Source organism: Canis lupus, chromosome 2 (assembly GCF_048164855.1).
Source record: "Canis lupus baileyi chromosome 2, mCanLup2.hap1, whole genome shotgun sequence".
Classification (NCBI taxonomy): domain Eukaryota; kingdom Metazoa; phylum Chordata; class Mammalia; order Carnivora; family Canidae; genus Canis; species Canis lupus.
Genome location: NC_132839.1, coordinates 86778246 through 86798376, shown reverse-complemented (window position 1 = coordinate 86798376; position 20131 = coordinate 86778246). Strand labels below are relative to the sequence as shown.

General features: G+C 44.6%; 2 long non-coding RNA genes across 2 annotated transcripts; one reads left to right on the top strand and one right to left on the bottom strand.

Annotated features, from left to right (window-relative positions):
* The first annotated feature begins 8671 nt into the window (after positions 1-8671).
* LOC140610639 (uncharacterized) lies at positions 8672-14082 on the top strand. The gene is made up of 3 exons (XR_012012224.1): positions 8672-9086; positions 9785-9910; positions 13723-14082. It is a non-coding gene; the product is annotated as an uncharacterized lncRNA (long non-coding RNA).
* Positions 13575-17694, bottom strand: LOC140610636 (uncharacterized). The gene is made up of 3 exons (XR_012012222.1): positions 17527-17694; positions 15739-15897; positions 13575-13886 (listed from the first exon to the last, which is right to left on the bottom strand). It is a non-coding gene; the product is annotated as an uncharacterized lncRNA (long non-coding RNA).
* Positions 17695-20131: the final 2437 nt, after the last annotated feature.

The window sequence follows — 20131 nt, the reverse complement described above, 5'->3', positions numbered from 1 at the left end:
ACGGGCGTAGATGGCAACACTACTGGGGAAGGGCCTGGGTGCTCGGAACCCCCCTCGCCGGCTGCCCTCACAAAGCAACGGTCCCTGGCCTCGTGACCTCGTCGGAGGAAGATTCCACGACAGATTCTGGTAGGCCAGGGGCTAGGAGAGGGAACCAGTCACCAGGCAGCACATGGATTCAGCGCCTGTCGTGTCCAGACATCGTGCACCTGCCGGGAATGTTCAGTAACACCGCGCGGTCCCGTCCTGGAGGGCTTGCAAGCCTTGCCATCGCAGTTTTGGAAACGGCTGTTCTAGGGGAAACGGCCGTTTCTAGACAAAAGAAGCTAGAATGTAGCCTAAGGCTTCTGGTTTTCTGCCCATGTGGGGCCACCCTAATCCATTCTCTTTCTAAGCCAAGGAGGCGGAAAGAAGTTTCTCCCTGAATGTTTGGGGTTAACCCAGTGCCGAACCCTTGTTCCTAGCGGTCTGGTCTGTGTCTCCTGCTACGAAGCAAGGTGCCATCTGCCAGTATACGGCCCCCTGGCAAGCCATCTGGTTTCATCCGACCTGTCGATGGCATGAACCGCAGGAAGGGCGGGCCTAACTTGGTCCACCTGCCTTTCACTGCCTCCTGGTCTGTGCGTCTCTCTCGGCTGGCGTCCAGGTAGGAGAGCAGCCCTTCCCTTCCGGTTCCCTCTCGACGTTGAGGCTTGCAGTAGAGACGCTGCTTTGGAGCCTTCCCTGGTAATTTCAGCAGTGGGCAGCCCAGGCATCTTCACCTGAGAGACCACGTTCCTTTAAGACGAGCCCCTACGTGACTCTGTTTCCCCTGTGCTTTCTCCTTCCCTGTAGTAAGTCAGCCAGTTATTGAGGTTTTTAGAAATAAAAATCGGGGAAGCAACTCAAAGAATGGCAAGCCTCTACCCACCCCAGCACGTCGAGAGACTTTCAACTCCGTTGAAACGGCGTCTGTGGTTGCCTGGGGTTTTCCTTAGAGGTTTCGATGCCCGGAGTGCCAGCCCGAACCTGCTTAGCTTATGAGATATGATTTAATCATGAACCAAGGCGATGGAGCTGCAAGCGATTCTTTTTTATCTCTTTTCATTTATGTAGCCTGACATTGAGTAATAATAATAATTAAATGCAGTTTAAGCTTTTAGGCACCTATACCAGGAGGCCTCTAGATACCTCATCAACAGCAGCCCAGGCTGACAAAAACAAAGCTAATTATATTGTGGTGAACTTTTGTCAAAAAAAAAAAAAAAAAAAAGATCAAACTGCTCACCAACCGTCCTTATATCTGATAAAAGCAGTACATTAAATGGTCCAGCCCACAGTCCGTTTGCACGGGACCATTTGAAAACCAGGTGCCTCTGTCTTAAATTTGCCACCCGAGCATTAAGTATTGAAACTTTGGCTTTAGCCTCTATTTTTCACACCCCTCAGCGCTCTAAAAAATCTCCAGGGTCCCAATTTTTCCATATTTATTCATAGCCCCAGGGCCAGTTTTACTTATTTATTTATATGTATGTAGAGCGTTAGAAGAAAGCACTTAGATGCTTTTGAGTGATGCTTCTCACTTTCAAAAGTTTGAGAGGGTTTTAGATGTGGCAACTCCAAAATAGCTTAATCTAAGAAGTTGAACCAGCAGATACTGATGAAACAAAACAAAACAAAAGAAAAAAATCTCGGGAGAGCTGGGGAAAGAAAAGACGACTTGAACCTGTTGTTAGAAACCTAGCCCCTCGTCACCATGTCTCTACTGACGTGCAAGATGACTTTGGCCAGGTCCCAACAGCCCCAGACACGCGAGATAGCCCTAAAGCTTGTGATACAGCTTCTCCAGACAGTATTTTCAATTCAAATTCTAGCTGCCCAAGCAAAAATGTCAGTGTTCTCATTAAAGAAAACTTAGCAAATCTCCACTTGAGATTTTTGGCTCAGCTTTTCTCTGAACTACACAATTGGGGCAATATTCATGACCACTCCTCTCCCGCAGTCACCTTTCTCCTGCTTAAATTAGGAAATCCAGTCTGATGAACCTGGGAAGAAAATGATTCATAATGATAGTGGTTTATAGTGATGTATTTTTTTAGATATGTGTGTGTGTATACACACACATATATGAATTTTTAAAAATTAACTCCATTAGAGCCAAGATCTCCAGTTCTTGCTTTTATCAAAGGAGGGACAGTTAGATCCTACCAGCCCCCCCCACTCTCCCCCACCCTCACCCCCCCCCACACACACACCCATTGCCAAGTGCATTTCTTTGTTCTTGATTTTAAATTGGGGGCGAGGGGAGGGCAAAGGAGGGCAGGTCCTGGTGTGTATGGCATGTGGCAGTCAGGCTTCCTGCGGAGCCCTGAGACCTGAGGTCTCCTGGGCCACTGACCTCAATTCTGTAACAGATAAGCCTGCTCTCTTCCCCCTACCTGGGGATGCTCAGCAAAGCACTCCATCCATCATTTCCCTACCAGGGCCGGCAGTCAGACACCAGACAGGCCTGGATTCTGCTGGGGGTTCCTGACGCAGAGCATCCTCTTGTCTGTCTGCCTCCTGAGCTCCTGGGCCCTCTCTCTGCCACAGCTAAGCCCTCCTTGCCCAGCAGCAAACAATCAGTTGCTCACTGCTCCCCTCCCCAACCCCGCTGGCTGCCAATCAGCCAGGCAGCAGGGGGTGGAAGGAAGTTCCACTCCCCGCTGAACCTCTGCTCAGGTGCTCAAATGACTGAGTGGGGCTGATGATGGCCTGGCCGGCAGGGACCCGCAGTTGCCGTCCTGGAGGGGCACGGGCACGGGCCTGATTGGCTGGGGCGTTGCAGGGCAGGGGGTGGTGATGAGCAGAGGCAGAGGGGCAGCTCTTGGGGTAGAAGGGTCCTGAGGAGGGGGCTGGAGGAGTCAGCAGGGGAGGGCCAAGAACTGGAGGAGGCCAGGAAGGAAGGAGGGGACAAAGGGAGAGGCAGGGCCCCATGAGGGGGGCTACTGGTAAGTGGTCAGAAAATTCAAGAAGGTGGGGGAGACAAGAGCAGAAAACCGTGGGCGCAGGGCTGGGTAGGGAGAGCAATGACCCTGGCTGGTGGGGGCAGTGGTGTGCGTCATGGCCCAAGGAAGGAGTTAATCGGTCAAGAGACAGGGAAAGTCACTCCGCTCCCGGATTATTCAAATTTGTTGTACTTATTGATAATGTATTTCATTTCTTCCGCGTGGGGGGGATATGATTCAGCACAAATTTGATGTAAATTTATGGAAATGAAAATGCAGAGAGGCTGCGGGCCTGAGCCGCTGGCGGGTTGGCTGCGTGGCCCCCGGCGCAGCGGAGGTTAGCGCTCTCTGGACTTGGGGATCCGAAAATAGAAACGATCTGACTTGGGGGCCACTGGCTTCTCCTGCAGGCCGAGAGAGGGACTGACCCTGTCGCTCTGCAAGGCTTATTAAAAAAAAAAAAAATTCTGACGATTGTCTAAAATAGGCTCACCTACATTGTCCTACGGTCTAATTTTTTTCCTCTTAGGGTTGGGGGGGGCAGTTTTTACCCAGTAGAGATGGGCAGGCTTATTTCAACAAAAAGGGACACCAAAAGAAGAGAACTAACATTATCTAGAACCTACCGTGTGTACAGAATTCACTAGCGAAGTGACAGCAGTTGCTTATCCTTCTGCGCTCTGGAAAAGTCATGGGACTTGGGGGAGGAAGGAAAACAAAGAAAACAATTTGATAGGGTGAAAAGGTGGCATTCCGTATAAAAGGCTGGAGCTGGTAAAATATTTATTGTCCATTAGGCTGTCCTTCAGAAACCTGGATGTTGATTTTTCTCTTCCCCCTTCCTCCGGGGTCATGACAGTTTTCTAATGATGTGCCTGTCCCCATGGGGAGAGCCTCTCCGGCCTGGCCGTGACTGTGACTGCAGAGAGAACCCTTCACAGTTTTCGAGAATAGCTGCCCTGAGCCCGGCCTTGCTCCGCAGCCTGCAACTGCCGTGACACAGGAGATTCAAGACCCCAAGACGCAAGGTTGACCCCACGGTTTTACTGCCCCTGCTTTCCCACTGCTGGCGGACCTTGCACCAGCGCTAGGTCCTGCTCTCCGCACCAAAGCCGTGATTCCCTCGAGCGTCCAAACGGTTGAGCTGCTGTGACTCCCGTGGTCTGGGGGCCGACCAAGAGGCGTCTGCCTGCGGTCCGCAGCCCCGGCCTGTGGGTGTACTTGAGCAAATGTTTCAGAGAATGACAGCGATCTGCTCACTTTTATTACATCCGTGGGGCAGAAATTGTCAAGCCTTGGTGACACCAATGATAAGGCTTTGACCTCATTCAGTCACCATAGGGCAAATTTCCCTTTGTTCTCTAGCAGAAGCACAACTTGGCAAATAAACATGATTTCTAAAGAGAGGCTGTCAACGAGGGTATTTATGAGCTTGCCGTGTCCCTGCTATTCCACTGAGTAGCTTACCTTTCGGGGAAAAAGGCACATATAAGCCCACGTGTGACACAATAGCTGCCATTTATGAACACTGTTTGTTCCCCTGAGGCAGGAAAAACATGTGTTTTTTTTTTTTTTAAGATCTTATTTATTTATTTAACAAAGAGTACATACAGGGTGAGGGGCAGAGGGAGAAGCAGACTCCCCTCTAAGCAGGGGAGCCTGATCAGGACTCGATCTCAGATCCCTGGGATCATGACCTGAGCCAAATGCAGATGCTTAACCTATGGAGACACCCAGGTGCCCAGGAAAAAGAATCCAAAGGTGATAGAAGACATCTTAGGAAGGTCTTCTGACAACCAGGTTAAGACCCTGTCTTCTCTCCTTGAGGCTCTTAGTCTAATGGCCAAGTTCCCGAAGCAGCTGAACCCTGCAGAAACATGGGAAAATATTCCAGAACCGGCCCTATGGCTATGTTATGTCACATGGTCACCCTTTCCAGGAACCGGAAATGAATCATGAAGACTAGATCCATTTGGCACACTTAAAAATGGTTAATACAACATATTTTATGTTCTATGTATCCTATCATAATAAAAATAAGTTAAACAAAAACAAAAAGAAAAAAACAAAAAACACACAAAAAAGAAAAACCAGATCCGTTGAGAAAACCGTGAGAGGGGAGGATCAAAGACCACAAAGACACAGAAACCATGAGTTGGCGAGTTTACTTACCATACCCCGGATCATTTGAAAAAGAGGAAGCAATGACTCCTTTTCAAGGTGAAGGAAGTAGTAATTGGACAAAAGCTTGAGAAAAGGAGCAGAGGGTTGGAGCAGTGAGTGCGGAAGCTGGGGCACCCCCACCCCCCCTGTGATGTGGTGTCCTCATCTATACAATGAGCAGATTGAGCCAGCTGACCTTGAGGGTCTACAGCTCTGTGAAGTCAAGCAGAATTTTACATTTGGGTGGAGCTCTGCACAAAAGGTTAGTGGAGGTGCTGTTAGACATCACCCAAGAAGGGTTACAGCACCATGGAGTGTTAGAAGTATGAGGACTCTCAGAGATCTGGACCCCTTATTTTACAAGAGAAGAAATAGAGGCCCAAGGTGATGAAGCACCTTGCCCAAGGTCACAGAGCCTGTTAGGGACAGAGCTGTGGCCAGAGTCCAGCTTCTGATTCCCATGCTCTGCTTCTTCACAATGCTTTGTAGTTGAGGATATTTGAAATTCACGAAGAGCAGAATCCTGGTCACCTATTGCTATGCAACAAACTACCCCACACCTAGTGGCTCAATCGTTGATGTATTACTGTCTCTGGGGGCTTTGCCGGTTGACTGGGCTCAGCTAGGTTGTTCTCTATGGAGTCTTCTCTGGGGAGGTCAGATGGAAGCCGGCCCTATGGTTCTCTGAAGGCTCATCTGTACCGGACATCCAAGGTAGCTCATTAACATGGCTGGCAGGTGACATTGGCAGTCAACGCTGCCTGCCGGCTGGGAACTCAGCTAAAGCTGGCAACTCAGACACCTACCCCTGTCTCTCCATGTTGGGCTTTTCATTACACGGCAGCCAGGTTCCCAGAAGGAGCTTCTCAAGAGCAAGTGTTTCAAGGAAGAGAAAGTATGTCTTCATTCATTCAGGAGGCTCTAACAAAATACCGTAAACTGAGAAGCTTAAAAACCACAGACATTTATCTCTTACAGTTCTGGAAGCTGGGAAGCCCAAGATCATGGTGCAGACCGATTGGGTGTCTGTGAGGGCCAGTTCTTAGATGGCCGTCTTGTCATTGTGATCTAACACAGTACGGTGACACAGAGGTAAGTTGGGTCTTTGGGGTCCCTAAAAGAACATCCTAGTTATTACAGCAGAGCATTCACTGTGTAATCACCTCCCAAAGGCCCCACCTGCACACGGCATCACCTGGGGAGTAGAATATAAACATTTGAATTTTGAGGAGACACAAGCATTCAGACCATAGCAAAATGGAAGCTTCCAGTGCTATAAAAGCTCAGCCCTGGAACTGGCATGAAATCTCTTCCACCACGACACAGACTTTGGTCGAAGTAGTCACAAGTCAACCTAGTTTCAAGAAAGTTGAGTAACAGAGTCTCCCTCTAGATAAGGATGGGATGGAGGCATCCATGTACGTATCGGGACAGAGGAATTCCAAAGAATTCCATCTTTGGAAACGAACTACCACAGCAGAGGGTCTGATTTTTATCACAAATGATCCTTTGATGCCGTCCTGGAAAAAACAATACTGGGCACATATTAACTAAGCTTGACTTTTTTTTTCTTTTTATCTTAATGGAAACAAAATCAATTGAGTTCAGGCCTCAATACAAGTTTTTTGTTTGTTTTCTTTTAGATTCGATCAGTTCAGGGATCACGTAAACCAAACAATGGCTTGGGAGAGTCCCTAAAGAAATACCCAATTGATGATGGTAGGAGTACATCTTTTGTGGAAAGGAAGGTAGAACCTACAGTAACAGGCACTGAGGCATTGAAAGACTCAATCTCTCTTCATTATGAAGAGCAGGGAAGTAGAAAAGAATAAAAATACGTTTCTTGAAGACAGAGATTGGACCATATTCATCTCTGTATTCCTACTGCCCAAGACAGTACAGCACATAGTAGGTGCTTAATAAATGTTCCCTGAGTTCTATTGAAATACCATCTTTCTCAATAATAATGTAAACTAGCATTTACTGAGCATTTGCCATATGCCGGGCGCTTTGCTAAGCATTTGGCATGTGTCACTTCACCTAATTTTCATAAAACCATGTAGTGTCTGTAATTATCCCAGGTCTTGGTAGTCAGCTGGTAAAAGCCAGGAAGCCCCCATAGGTTGTTGAAATTGTAAAATGTTTCCATACATGTTGGTAAATAACAGATGCTCTGTACCCTAGGAATGAAGTCCATACCCTTATACCACTCCCTAACCAAATACCTCAGCCCAGGAGAGACCTAGGTGGGCACCGCCTCTCATCATGTTCTGAGAGCCCTGTGTGGTTCCCCCACAATAGTCCCCATCCCCACATGTTCTCCTGGCCTAAGTTGACCAGATGCTGAAGGGGTGGAAAGAGCCTTGGGTGATGGTGCCAGCATCTCAACAGGCAAGTGCTTGGTGTCCATGTAGTTGTCCAAGAGTGGAATGAGCCTTCAAGAACTAACGCATCTGCGGGCACTCTCCTATGGCTGCCTGGGAGATTGGCAGCCTCTGCTGTGTATCTTATGGGTTGTTAAATATTTTGAATATCATTCCTGATTATCTGTGTTTGAAAGAAGAGGAAGCTGAGAATGTTAGGGCTTTTAAATGATTGACCAGTGTCATTTAGCTAGTAAGGGTGGATCCAGGATTAAACTTTCTCTGAGCTCTGTGCATGCTGCTATTGTGCTATGCTACTGTATTAGTTAGCTGGGGGTGCTGTAACAAAGAACCACACACTGGGTGGTTTTAATGACAGAAATTTACTGTCTCATAATTGTGGAGGCCAGAAGTCTGACACCAAAATTGGCTATGAAGGATCTGTTCCAGGCTTCTCTCCATGGCTTGTAGATGACTATCCTCCCTCTGTGTCTCTTGTCTTCCTTCTATATGTGTCTGTCCCTGCATCCAAATTTCTCCTTTCAACAGGACACCAATCATACTGGAGTGATTAGGGACCCACTTCACTTCAGTAGGACCTCATTTTAACTAATTACATCTGCCATGACCCTATATCCAAATCAGGTCACATTCTAAGGTACTAGGGGTTAGGAATCCAACATAGGAAGTGGGGGACGAGGCCCAGTTCAACACTAGCAGCTATTTTTCTTAATGAGACCTTCCTCATCTCTGTCTAACAAAGCTAATTAGGCATCTACAAAGTTGTCTGGAGAAAGTTCATGGTGTATAGGTCTACTGGCTCCCCAGTTAATGTTTACCTTTCCCAAGGCTTTCCCACTTCAGTCAGAAGTGGTTGGAATTGGCCCTACTTGGCGGCATTTGCCTAGCACCATCCGTATCTTTCAATTGTGTCAACCCATTTTGATATCTAGTTGAAGGATCTGAGATGAAGTATTTTTTATGGACTTTTATTCTTTTTCATGCTACTTCAATGTCTTTCAGCTCACTGCTGTTTCAGCTCTTGTCTCTTCAATGGTTCTGTGAACTCTGCAGCTCAAGAGATTCCAGAACCACTGGTCACGTATGATGATGAATCCCTCCTTTGTCTCCAGGAGCTACTGCAAAGGCCTTTCCCAAGAAGTGTAATAGGAAGCATTGCCTTGGAACTTTTCTCTCACTGAATCCTTCAGTCATATTCTGTATAAATGAGATGGTCGTCCACTTCTCTTGCACACTCCTTTGAAACAGACAGTAACCTTGGTCTCAGATGCAGTGTCCTCGGACTTGGAAACTCATTGGACCAAAAATGTCTACAACTTATTTTTCCCCTTAGATCTTCTTTTTTTTATTGATTTTCCATTTTTAGCACAAGATTGATCACCAGCAAAATACCAATTTACATACAGATTCTGCTAAACTCAGCATCCTATATACTTGGGACTTTTTCATCCATAAACCAATTTTTTAAAGAGAGAGATTCTATTATCAGAAGTGTCCCTGATGACACTCAAGATAGCCTATAGGGAACAAACTCAGGAGGCCTGCAGCCTGGTGGGGTGAGCTCAGCTGATCTGTGAGTATAATAACTATGAAGCCAAGGTCATAGGTTGATACCAATATGGGCAGGTTCATCTTTTGCTTACTTTTCCAGCCACAAGTCTACCCTCCAAACTTTGGTCAGCTGTCTTACAAGTTCATGCAATAAAATTCAACAAATACTGTTTGAGGAAACTACTATTTGCCAAGCATGGTTTAGGCACTGGGAATAGAGCAGGAAACAGGACTGACATGAGCCTGATCCCTATAATATCTACAATGTAGTGGTGAGGCAGGTACCAAACAGTTATGCCAATGATTATTTCATCACCAAGGTGACAAGTAGCATGAAAGAAAAATACAGGGATGCCGTAAGAGTACATAATAGGAATCCATGTGAAGTGTCATTTAACATAAGACCTGAAGTTAGCGAGGCAAGAGGATGGGCTGAGAAGGAGTGCCACTCTGGCAGAGAGAACTGCGTGAGACCAAAGAAACTTTATGAAGACTAGCTGAACTCGAGCACAAGAGTAGGGAAGAGAGTGATGAGTGATCAGGCTGGAGGGAAGACCAGAGCCTTAGCCACATTCTGGAAGTGGGACTTTATCATACAAGTACCAGGAAACTTTGAGGGGTGTATTTCGATCAAAGCTGAGCTTGAGTAATAGAGAGCCAAATAGACAGAGACTTGAATAAGAAAGAATTTAATTTCTCCTTCACATGGCATGTCCGCAGGGCAGAAAGGGCTCGACGGGGATAGCTGGTCTCTGGCCTGCCTGGTTCCTTAGCTGGAAATACTTAAAGTTTTGAAGCACTTCATGACTGAGAGTGTGGAACATCTGAAGACTTCTCCAATCACAGGTCTGGCATCTGGGCTGTGAGAACTCAAAACCTAGAACTTTCAAATTTTGTTTTCATTTGGCCATAGTGGACACACGATGTTACATTAGTTTCAGGTGTACGCATAGTGATTCAACTTCTCCATACACTACTCTGTGCTCACCACGAGCGTAGCTACCATCTGTCACCATAAACCCCATCACAATATCCTTGACTAGATTCTCTAGGCTGTGCCTACTTCTCTTCCATCTGGCAACCATCAGCTTGTTCTCTTTATTTATAGGTCTGAATCTATTTTCTGCTTGTTTGTTTATTCGTTTGTTCTGTTTTTTAGATTCCATGTATGAGTGAAATCATATGGTATTTGTCTTTCTCAAAAACCAGGACTTTTTAAAGTCCTATTTTCACTCCAGTGTTGTTAACACACCGTGTTGTATTAGTTTCAGGTGTACTAGACAGTAATTCAGCAATTCCATACATCACCCATCAAAGATCAGGACTTTTGACTCGAGCACCTATCCGTGGTTTCTCCATACTGTTTAGTTTCCTCCCAGAACAGTAGCCTCAGGAGAGGCAAAGCTCTGGATGTTCACGTTCTAAGAACAAGGTTGAGGAGGCTATATTGTCTTTTATGACCCTGCCTCCAAAGTGGTGCATGGTGGTCACTTCCACTGCGTTCTCTTGGTTATAGGCAAGTCGCGAGCCCATTCGGATTGTAGAGGAGCGGACAGAGATGCCTCCTCCTAATGGGACAGGGTCAAGGTCACATTGTCAAGATGTAATGATGTGAGACTTGGGGACCATCTTTGGAAAATACAATCTGCCACATCCAGGAAGGTCATTACTGATGAAGCAGAACTGAAACACCATTGTTTTTATGCCCAGACCCCTCTTCTTTGGCTTAACCATGCTGATGAGTCAATAGCATCATTTGCATGAATAAAGGATCTTATGCTATTAAAAAGAAAAGTTGAAACATAAGGCAAGAAGCCAAATCCAGTCTCAATTGAACACTCTCTGTATTACAAATGCAGCCTAAATATATGTTTTCTCTTGCTCTCACAGAGCAAACAGCTGCATTTATTTGTGTCCAAAAACATGGAAAAATCCCAAACTATAAGCAAAAGGAAGGAACTCGAGAAAACTCATCAAACTTCTATAAGTGTGAATCTTCATAAAAATAGTTGTAAGGTTGATTAAAGCAGGTGCCGAAAACTTCTCCAAGCCTGAAGTGTTCCACTTACAACCACCTTCCCATATAATGATGTCACCCCCTAGGTACTACTTCTATATTTGGCTAAGCAGTCAAGTGCGGATTAAATTTCCTTGTGTTAACTGGATCCACCACTCCCTCCCCTCCCCAACATACATGAATTTAAGCTCACAAGTGCTCTCTCTCTCTCTCTCATGCCACACGCACACATTCATACACACATGTGTACACAGACTTTCCTCTATCTCCCTGGCGTCCTTGAGAGTTCCTTTACAGAACAGGGATATTTTCCATAGCTAAGACTTGGCTTGGACAAAAATCAGGGCACACACATCTGGGTACATCCATGAACACTAAGTGAATTCCTTCCCTTTGCCCCACAAATAAAGACGTAGTCTGGACAGAACGTTCCTAAAGCAGCTCACCCCTACTCCCCTCCTTGATCATATTCAATCTCTGGTCTGGGAATCTGAAAATGTCAGGAAGCACATTGTTCCTTATGATTTAACGTTAGCAAGAGAGCTCTTTGAAAGGCCCCTATTGTGTCTTTGTGTCTTGGCACATAAACCAGGTCTTCTCTAAAAACTCACTTCAAATTTGATTTGCAGTGAAAAATCCCTAAAGTTGTGCTAAGGATTTGAAGAGATAAGAAAGGGAAACACCACTCAGGGCTTCCCGTGTGTTCAACGCAACATGCCAGGTGCTTTTCTGGAGATATTGGTTGTGTGGGCATAGAGGAGGTCAAGATTGGCAGCATATGTAGACAGAGTCGATGCCCAGGAAGGAGACAGAATCAAGGGGAAGGGGCATGAGTGGATTTTAAGGGATGCCTGGGATTGCCAATGGAGGGGATGGTACATGCCATGGAAGAAGGCTTGGCATTAACCTCCTGTATTTCTCTCACTTTCTTCGTGGCCACTGCACTGGCCATGCAAGCCTTCCATCCTAGAGCCTTAGCAATTCTTGTTCCTTCATGTTGAGTGCTCTTCCAAAGTTGTGAAAGGAAATTCCTTCCGTTCTCAGCCACCAAGTGTGAGGCGTTGTGTTGTGGCAGCCCTACCTGAGAATGAATGCAGTCTCATGGTCTTCACGGAATAGTTGTTTCCCCCTTGTTCTCTACTACTGTGTCTGGGAGCCGACATGAGCCCAGAAAGGAAGACAGGCAAGGACTGTCCAGAAAGGACAAGAAGGGCAGATTGCACTCCGCAGAACAGGCTGGGCAGCCCACACCCTTTCCCGTAGGTGACACTGGTGGTCAACTGAAATGACTTGGATTGTGTCTAAACTTCATCTGTTCAGGTTGCTTTAGGTTCCCTGCACTTGGCTGGTCTGTCTGCCTAATTCAGATGAAGAATAAGCAGCCTAATTACCCAGCTCTTATGTGTTTTGTGTTTTGTTTTGTTTTGGTTTTGAAAGGCCAATGGTGGAGTACACTGGTCTCGGTACCAGTGATTTTTGGCCCCGTGGTCTGGTGGAGATGTTTGAGCCCGTTCAGGCCTGCCCTAAATGTACTGCTTTGTGACTTCCGTGTTCTCCAAACTGACTGCCAAGTCGCCGTGCTCTGCTGATTCTCAAAAGCAGTCCCTCATCTGCTGCACATCCTCCCTTGTGAGCTCCCGGGGAGTGGAAATCGGCCCACGGCAGCTCATGAATGCCGATCTCGAGGATTCCTCTGAGTGAGGCAAAGATGTCTGAGTACATTAGGAAATTTTACAAAATCTCTTCTCCCTCCTAATCATTAGCATCACCACCGCCACCATCATTTCCATAATCATCTTTATAATTATTTGAAGTGGAAAAGGAGCAGGGTACTGGCTTAATGAAAAATGGATGGGGGAAAATAGGTGATTGAATCGCCTTTCTCAGAAATGCATCATCACCTGTGATCAGTGAGAGTCCGAAGGCGGTGGACTTGAACAAAGTTGTCCAACTTACACGTCTCTCTCGTCTCTCATCTCCTTCACCCTTCGCTCCCATTAGATTGAATCTCCTACTTCCTGCCTCGAGGACCCCCTGGCTTTGCTCCTATTAGCCTGCAGCACCCCACTCCTATCCTAGAATCCTCCACCCAACCCCTCTGCTGAACTTCCAAAAAGCCCATCTGAGCCTCCCCTGGAGCTTTTGTCATTTTCTGCCTCATAAACTCCTCCAGGAAGGCTTTCTTTCTTTTTTTTTTTTTTATGATAGTCACACAGAGAAAGAGAGAGAGGCAGAGACATAGGCAGAGGGAGAAGCAGGCTCCATGCACCGGGAGCCCGATGTGGGATTTGATCCCGGGTCTCCAGGATCGCGCCCTGGGCCAAAGGCAGGCGCCAAACTGCTGCGCCACCCAGGGATCCCCAGGAAGGCTTTCTATCACATTCTTCCCTGTGTTTCCCCTAACTGACCCGCAGCCACCATGCATGTACTTTGAACACAACAGGTGTTCAATAAATATCTATTGAAAGAATGAGCAGAAGTTTAATTCACTAACTCATTTTTTAATAGATGTATATTGGGAGAAAAACAAACAATAACAGGTGTGGCAAAGCTGGTCATTATTCCCCAGGCATCTTTTCTTTTCTTTTTTTCCTGGACACACAGGTAAATGACATTTACCCGCCAATTTTGCAATTAACAGAGACCCTATAAGTGAGTGCTGGCTGATGGAAGGTGAGCAGAAATGATGCGTACCACTTCAGGACCTGGCCGGTGAAACTTCCATGCATGAAACTCCATTCTCGTTCCCCTTCTGCCAGCTAGATGCAGATTGGCACGATGATCTTGAACCCTTGAACACTACAGCTGGAAGGGGACAAAGCCACAAGATAGAAGGAGCCATGATCCTTGAGTCATCATACAGAGAGAAACCACCATTTAGGATTTTGTATTAACAAATCAATGTCTATGATGTTTGAGCTATTACTCAGTTTGGGGTTTATTTGTTATAGTAGCTGTGATTACCTCAACCAACATAATAGGTTTTAATATTTCTGAGATAAAATGCAAAAACTATAATTCTTGGTTTTCTTAGGCAATTTTTTTTTTCAATTTGGGCAGAAACATACCCTCTTTTAATTTTGGTTGTGGAAGTATTTAAAACCATTCCACTTTGAGAAATGCTCTCAGTCAGCAAGGCCCTCACTTGATGAAGGGGAGCATGCAAGTTTTGGTTATTCTCTCTAGAAGCTGTCATACTGAAACATTGCTTCAGTTCCAACAGCAAATGCAAGGGGTGGGGAGGTCACGCTACCCTGGACTGGGAGAGTTTATGAAGGTGGATTAGGAATCATGATAAAAAACTTTTTGTCTTTAAGACCATAAAACCCAGTTCTTAATAGTGACTCACAGAGCAAACTTCTAGTGTTCTGAACTATTTGGGGAAGGGAGAGATTCTCTGGCTCAAGTAGGTACTACCTGAAAGCACTGGACTTCGTGAAAGTCTCTTGCTCTTCATAGAACTCTCATTGGAGTGTCTGTTGGGGGCAATTATCCCAGACAACATGCTTAATGGTGACTGTTCCATGTGGAATAGAGTCTAACCTCTCTAGTCTGGAATGTAAAGCCCTCCATGATCTGACGTCAGTTTTTCTTTTCAATCAAACATTTGTTCGACACATTATACTTTGCAATACTTCCATTCTTTTTCTTGGGTTGTCCCCCCACCATTATATATATATATATATTAATTTTATATAATTTTAATCTTATATTTATATTTATTTATATAAGGCACATAGAATATTATATACATACAGAGAGAGACATATACTTAATCATGACAAGCTAGGTGACATTACAGTGACAAATGAAGCCTAAACTTCCAATGGCTTAGCATATGGAAGATTTATATTTTGCTCATGCTATATATTCATTGTGGGGGGGCTTGGAGGGTTGAATGTGTGTGTTTGGGTCAGGAGAGGTATCTGTACTCTATGTCGACACTCAGGTACTCAGGTTGATGGACTTTCTACCAACTGTAGCCACAATATCTGGGATGCAGAGCCTTCTCATTCACTGTAGCAGGAAAAGAGGGACCAAATAAACTCAGCACGTTCACACACATGCCACTCGCCAGAACTTATCATGGGATCCTGATGAAAGAACTGGAAAGTGGGCAAAGCAATGTAATATTTAGTGAGCATGATCATCTTTGCCCTCCCTAGTTCTTTTTAGCTGCAGATGTCTCCTGCCTCTGGATCCTGATAGCACTATATGGACCCCTCCCTTGCAGTGGGTAATTTCTACATTGTATGAAGATGACACGCACATCTACACACACACATCCATATCAATATAAAACAGAAATCACTTACTTCATGTGAGACACTCTCCTGTTTACATATATCAACTCATTTAAATCCTCGTAGTAACCAGTGAGGTACCGCCTCCTAGTGTCTCTGACTTACAGATGAGGAAATTGAGGCACAGAAAGGCTAGGTATCCTAACCAGATTCCAGCCAGGATTCTAGTCCAGCCAATTTACTTCTATATCGTATGTTCTGAACTACTCTACTATATTATGGCTTGTCTTTTTAACTCCCTTATTAGCAGAGAGTGAGATATAAAATTGATTTATGCCTTTATTTCCCATAATGCCAAGTACAGGTGTAGGCACATAACATGTTTTCTGAAAGTTATTGCACACAACTGGTACCTTTTCTAATTAAGATCTTCAACAGATCTGATCTTTTAATAATTCTTTCTGCGCTGCCGGATGGCTCCTGAGGTAGTAGAAAGCATTTCAGGAGAGGCGATTGTTTCTCCTTAAAAAGCTACAGTTCTTCAAGAAGATAGAGGGGGTCTTTGGGGACATCTAGGGGACAGCAAGACAGAAGACAGCGGAAGTTAAGGTAAGACACTCAGGAAAGACTCAAGCCATTTTATTTATATTGTGTTTGATTTTGTGCTTAAGAGACTGTTAAATTGCGGTGGGGAAGTGTGGCTGCTAAGTCATTTGGTCTTCATTTGAGTCCCCAAACTCCATAAATAAATCCAGATCCCCAGAGAGGACTCTCTCCTGCTTAAATGTGGATTCCTAGTGAGCTATAACCCCCTTCCATTGGCGGTGAGCCTTCTACAGACTAAATTTAGAAAAATTAAATTACAACCTAGCAATGTGGCTCCCCAAATGAAATGTATAGGGCAGAGTACCCGAAAACACCAGGGAAAATGGTAGTCACAGGGAGGTGTTGGGGACCCGGTGGTCAATCTCACATGTCTACAACCAAAAAGGCAAAGGTCCTGTTCATTTAGAAAGAAATGGGATTGTGTGAACCAATTTAGAACCATCAGAACAATGACCTGGGAGAGGAGCCTCATTCTAATTATGACTCTGTGTTCCAATCAGGCATGAAAGAAATCACAGCAAACCTATTTCAGAGAAAGGCATTCCCCAATGTGGCTGTGTCCGCTATCTCATGCACGATGAGGGCCAGTGAATCAGGGAGGAAGCACGCTAGAAAATGATCGTCGATGACTAACACAGAGGGGGCTGTTCTCATGTTGCCCTGATGGAAAAATTGGTGGGATCGCAGGAATTAATAAGAATTATCAGACCCTGCTGTGATGTTCTGTCCTAAAATGGGGACTTGTATGTATTTAAATGGGAGGGGCTGGATGGCACAAGAAGTCTGTCCTGAGAAGATGAGAGGACTAAGTGGTACTTTGTCATTAACCAACCCACAGGATTGTTCTGTACTATCCAGTGAGTGGTAACAATACCTAAGTCATCTTAAAATGCACTGCAGATCTTGATCCAAAGTATTCCCTGAGGAGGAGAGGGGAGGCTGCTGTTTTCCTAGGAACCTGATTGAGATCTCTGGTTTAAAGGGCAGATGTAATTGAATCTGGGATTTTTTTTTTAAGATTTTATTTGTTTGTTCATGAGAGATTCAGACAGAGAGGCAGAGACATAGGCAGAGGGAGAAGCAGGCTCCCTGTGGGGAGCCCAATGTGAGACTCAATCCTTGGACCCTGAGATCACACCCTGAGCCCAAGGCTCAATCACTGAACCACCCAGACATCCCTGGATCTGGGACTTATAGGAAAGTGTTTCAGTGAGGATGGATATGATTTTTTGTAGAAAAGTAAGGCTTTTTAGCAGTTAAGGTTCTTGGTATATTAATTTATCAACAAATATCTATCGAGTCCTAAAATAGGCCAGAGATTGTTCCAAACATTGCGAATGCTATGATGAAAAGACAGTCCTTTTCCTTGTAAGGTTATATTCTGGAGGCAGAGACAGATAATAAGCAGTAGATAAACTAATAATAATTGTGTAATTTCTTACTGAAACAATTGCTATGAAGAAAAATAAACGGAAAAAAAAAAGTAAATGGTGTCTTAGTCTGTTCAGACTAGTCTAATAAAATACTGTGAAAATATGGAGTAACAAAATGCCATAGACTGGGTGTCGCATAAACAACAGAAATTTATTTCTCACTGTTCTGGAGGCTGGGAAGTCCAAGATCAATGTGCCTGGTGATTCAACGTCTGGTAAGAGTCCACTTTCTCTTTCATTACAGTCGTCTTCTAGCTATGTCCTCACGTGGTGGAAGGAGCACAAGAGAGCTCTGTGCGGTCTCTTTTGTTGGGGCGCTCATCCCATTCGTGAGAGCTCTGTCGTCATGACCTAATCATCTCCTAGAGACCCCCACCTCTCATCATAATGGGCAACAGTTTTCAACATATGAATTTGGGGAGGATACAAACATTTCATCTACAGCACAGAGTATTAGGAGATATTTCAGTTATGTACTACCTTGTTACCAACTATCCTGAATTTGGTGGCTTTAAACAAAACTTCTTATTTTTCATGATTTTGTGGGTCAAAAATTTGGGGATGGTTCAGCTGGCTGGTTTAATCCACTGGGGTCAGTCACTTGGCCACATTCATTGGCATTAGGCTGGGCTGAAAGTCCAAGAATTCATATGTGTGGTGGCTCCATACTCCTCCACACTCCCTCTCTACATGATATCTCATCATTCAGTAGTCTAGCTTGATCTTCTTTGTAATACGGCAACTAGCCTCTTCAGAGAAAGTAGCCTGGAAGCTTCCAGACTTGCTAAAGACCAGTCCCGGAACTGGCACACTGCCACTTCCTCTGTGTTCTATTGGTCAAGGCAGGTCACGAGACTGGCCCAGATTCAAGGATGGGCAAATAGAGTCCGTCTCCCAATGGGCCAAATTGATGGCAACCATCATTGGGAACTGTCTACAACAGAGAGTGAATGGAGGCAGGGAGCAGGCTATGTTAAATATAATGGAGGTCTTAAGAAATGACATTTGGACAAAGATTGGAATGAGGAGAGAGGCTGAGCCATGACAAAGATGGGTGTGTGTTGTGGGGGGGTGGTATGCTCTAGACAGAGTGAACTATGAGGACAAAGGTCTTGAGATGGGATACACACAGCATGTCTGAAGATTAACAAAGAGGTCAAAGATCCTGGGGAATGTGACTAAAGAAGAATGAGCAATAGAGTAAATAGGCAGTTGATGGAAACAGAGATTCAGACAGATTATCAGGATCCTTGAAGGTCATGGTTAGGTCTTTATATTTTATTTCAAATGTGACAAGAAGCTCTTGTAGAAGAGTAACATGAAATGGCTCATGTGGCAGAAGGATCCCACTGGCTGCTGTATGAAAAATGAATGAGAGGGGAAAAGGAGTATAGGCTGAAAGAGGGAGACCAGCTAAGAGACCCGTTTAGTCATGTAGGTGAGCGATGATGGTGGTGTAGAGTGGATTAGTAGCAATGGGCACACAAGAATATGTTAGATTCTGGATACATTTTGAAGTTAGTCCCAACAAGGCTTGCTGATATACTGGATATAGAAGTGAGAGAAAAGGCATAATTAAGGCTGAGTTCAAGATTTTTGGCCTGGCCAACAGTATCAATCATGCTGCCATTTGCTGGAAAGGAAAAGATACAAGAGGAGCATTTTGGGGTGGGGTAGTAAAAATAAGAGTTATGTTTTAGATATTTTAAGTTCAAGGTGACTATTCAGATATCAAAGTATAGATTTTAGTTAAGCAGATATATGAGTCTAGATTTCAGGGGAGAGGGGAAACTAAAGGTATAAGTTTAAGAGTCATTAAAATATAGCTAGTATTTAGAACATTGAAACTGAATGAGACCTGGGACCCTCAACTTTCAGAGGTCAGGTAAAGGAGAGGCCAGAAAAAGACACAGAAAAGAGTTGACCAGTGTGAGGAGAACAAACAAGAAAGGCAGTGATGTCCTGGAGGCCAGGGAAAGATGTCTCAAGAACAAGGCAGTGCTCACCGAGTTGCCAGTATCAGTCAAGTAGGATGAAGACATACTGGTTTGGGCCAGTGTGGAAATTTTGGGCAACTTTGAAAAAAGCAAGTTCAATGAGTAAAAAAGAGAGAGAGAATGGATGAGAAAGTAGAAGCAGCTGATATAGACAACTCTTGCAAAGACTTGTGCTTAAAAAGGCAGGAGAGAAATGGGCCAGTAGGGGTTGTGGATGAGAGAGATTTTAAGTTTTTAAAAAAGTGAGCAATATTAGAGCATGTTTTTACACTGATAGGAATGTACATTATTGATGGGAAGAAATTTGTATTTCAGGAGAGAAAGAAAATACTTGCATAAACCAAGTTTTGAGTAGATAAAAGAGGATGGGATCCAGTGCCCAAGAGGAAGAGTGGATAGATACAGGTGCAAATGGCTTGATCGGTGGTTGAAATATGTTTAACTGTTTTATGTTTTAATGAAAGGAAAAAGAAGGTCATTGGCTAAAGGTTAGGTGGGATATTAAAGATTTACAGAAAGAGAAGAATGCTTTAAAAATAGAGTAGAAGAATTTATTTATTACAGAATGAGATAGAATTCTGAGCCCACTCGAGATATGTGGTTACATATTTATAACTATAGAGTAAAATATGTTTGTGTGTTTTTCTCTAGCCATTTGTACCCACTGGGGTCCATATATGCAGTAAATGAAAAAGAGGGTTTATCCAAGAGTTTGGTTTTTGCCAAGTGAGTAAAAGAGATGGAATGAGATGCATTTTTTCTTCAAAAAT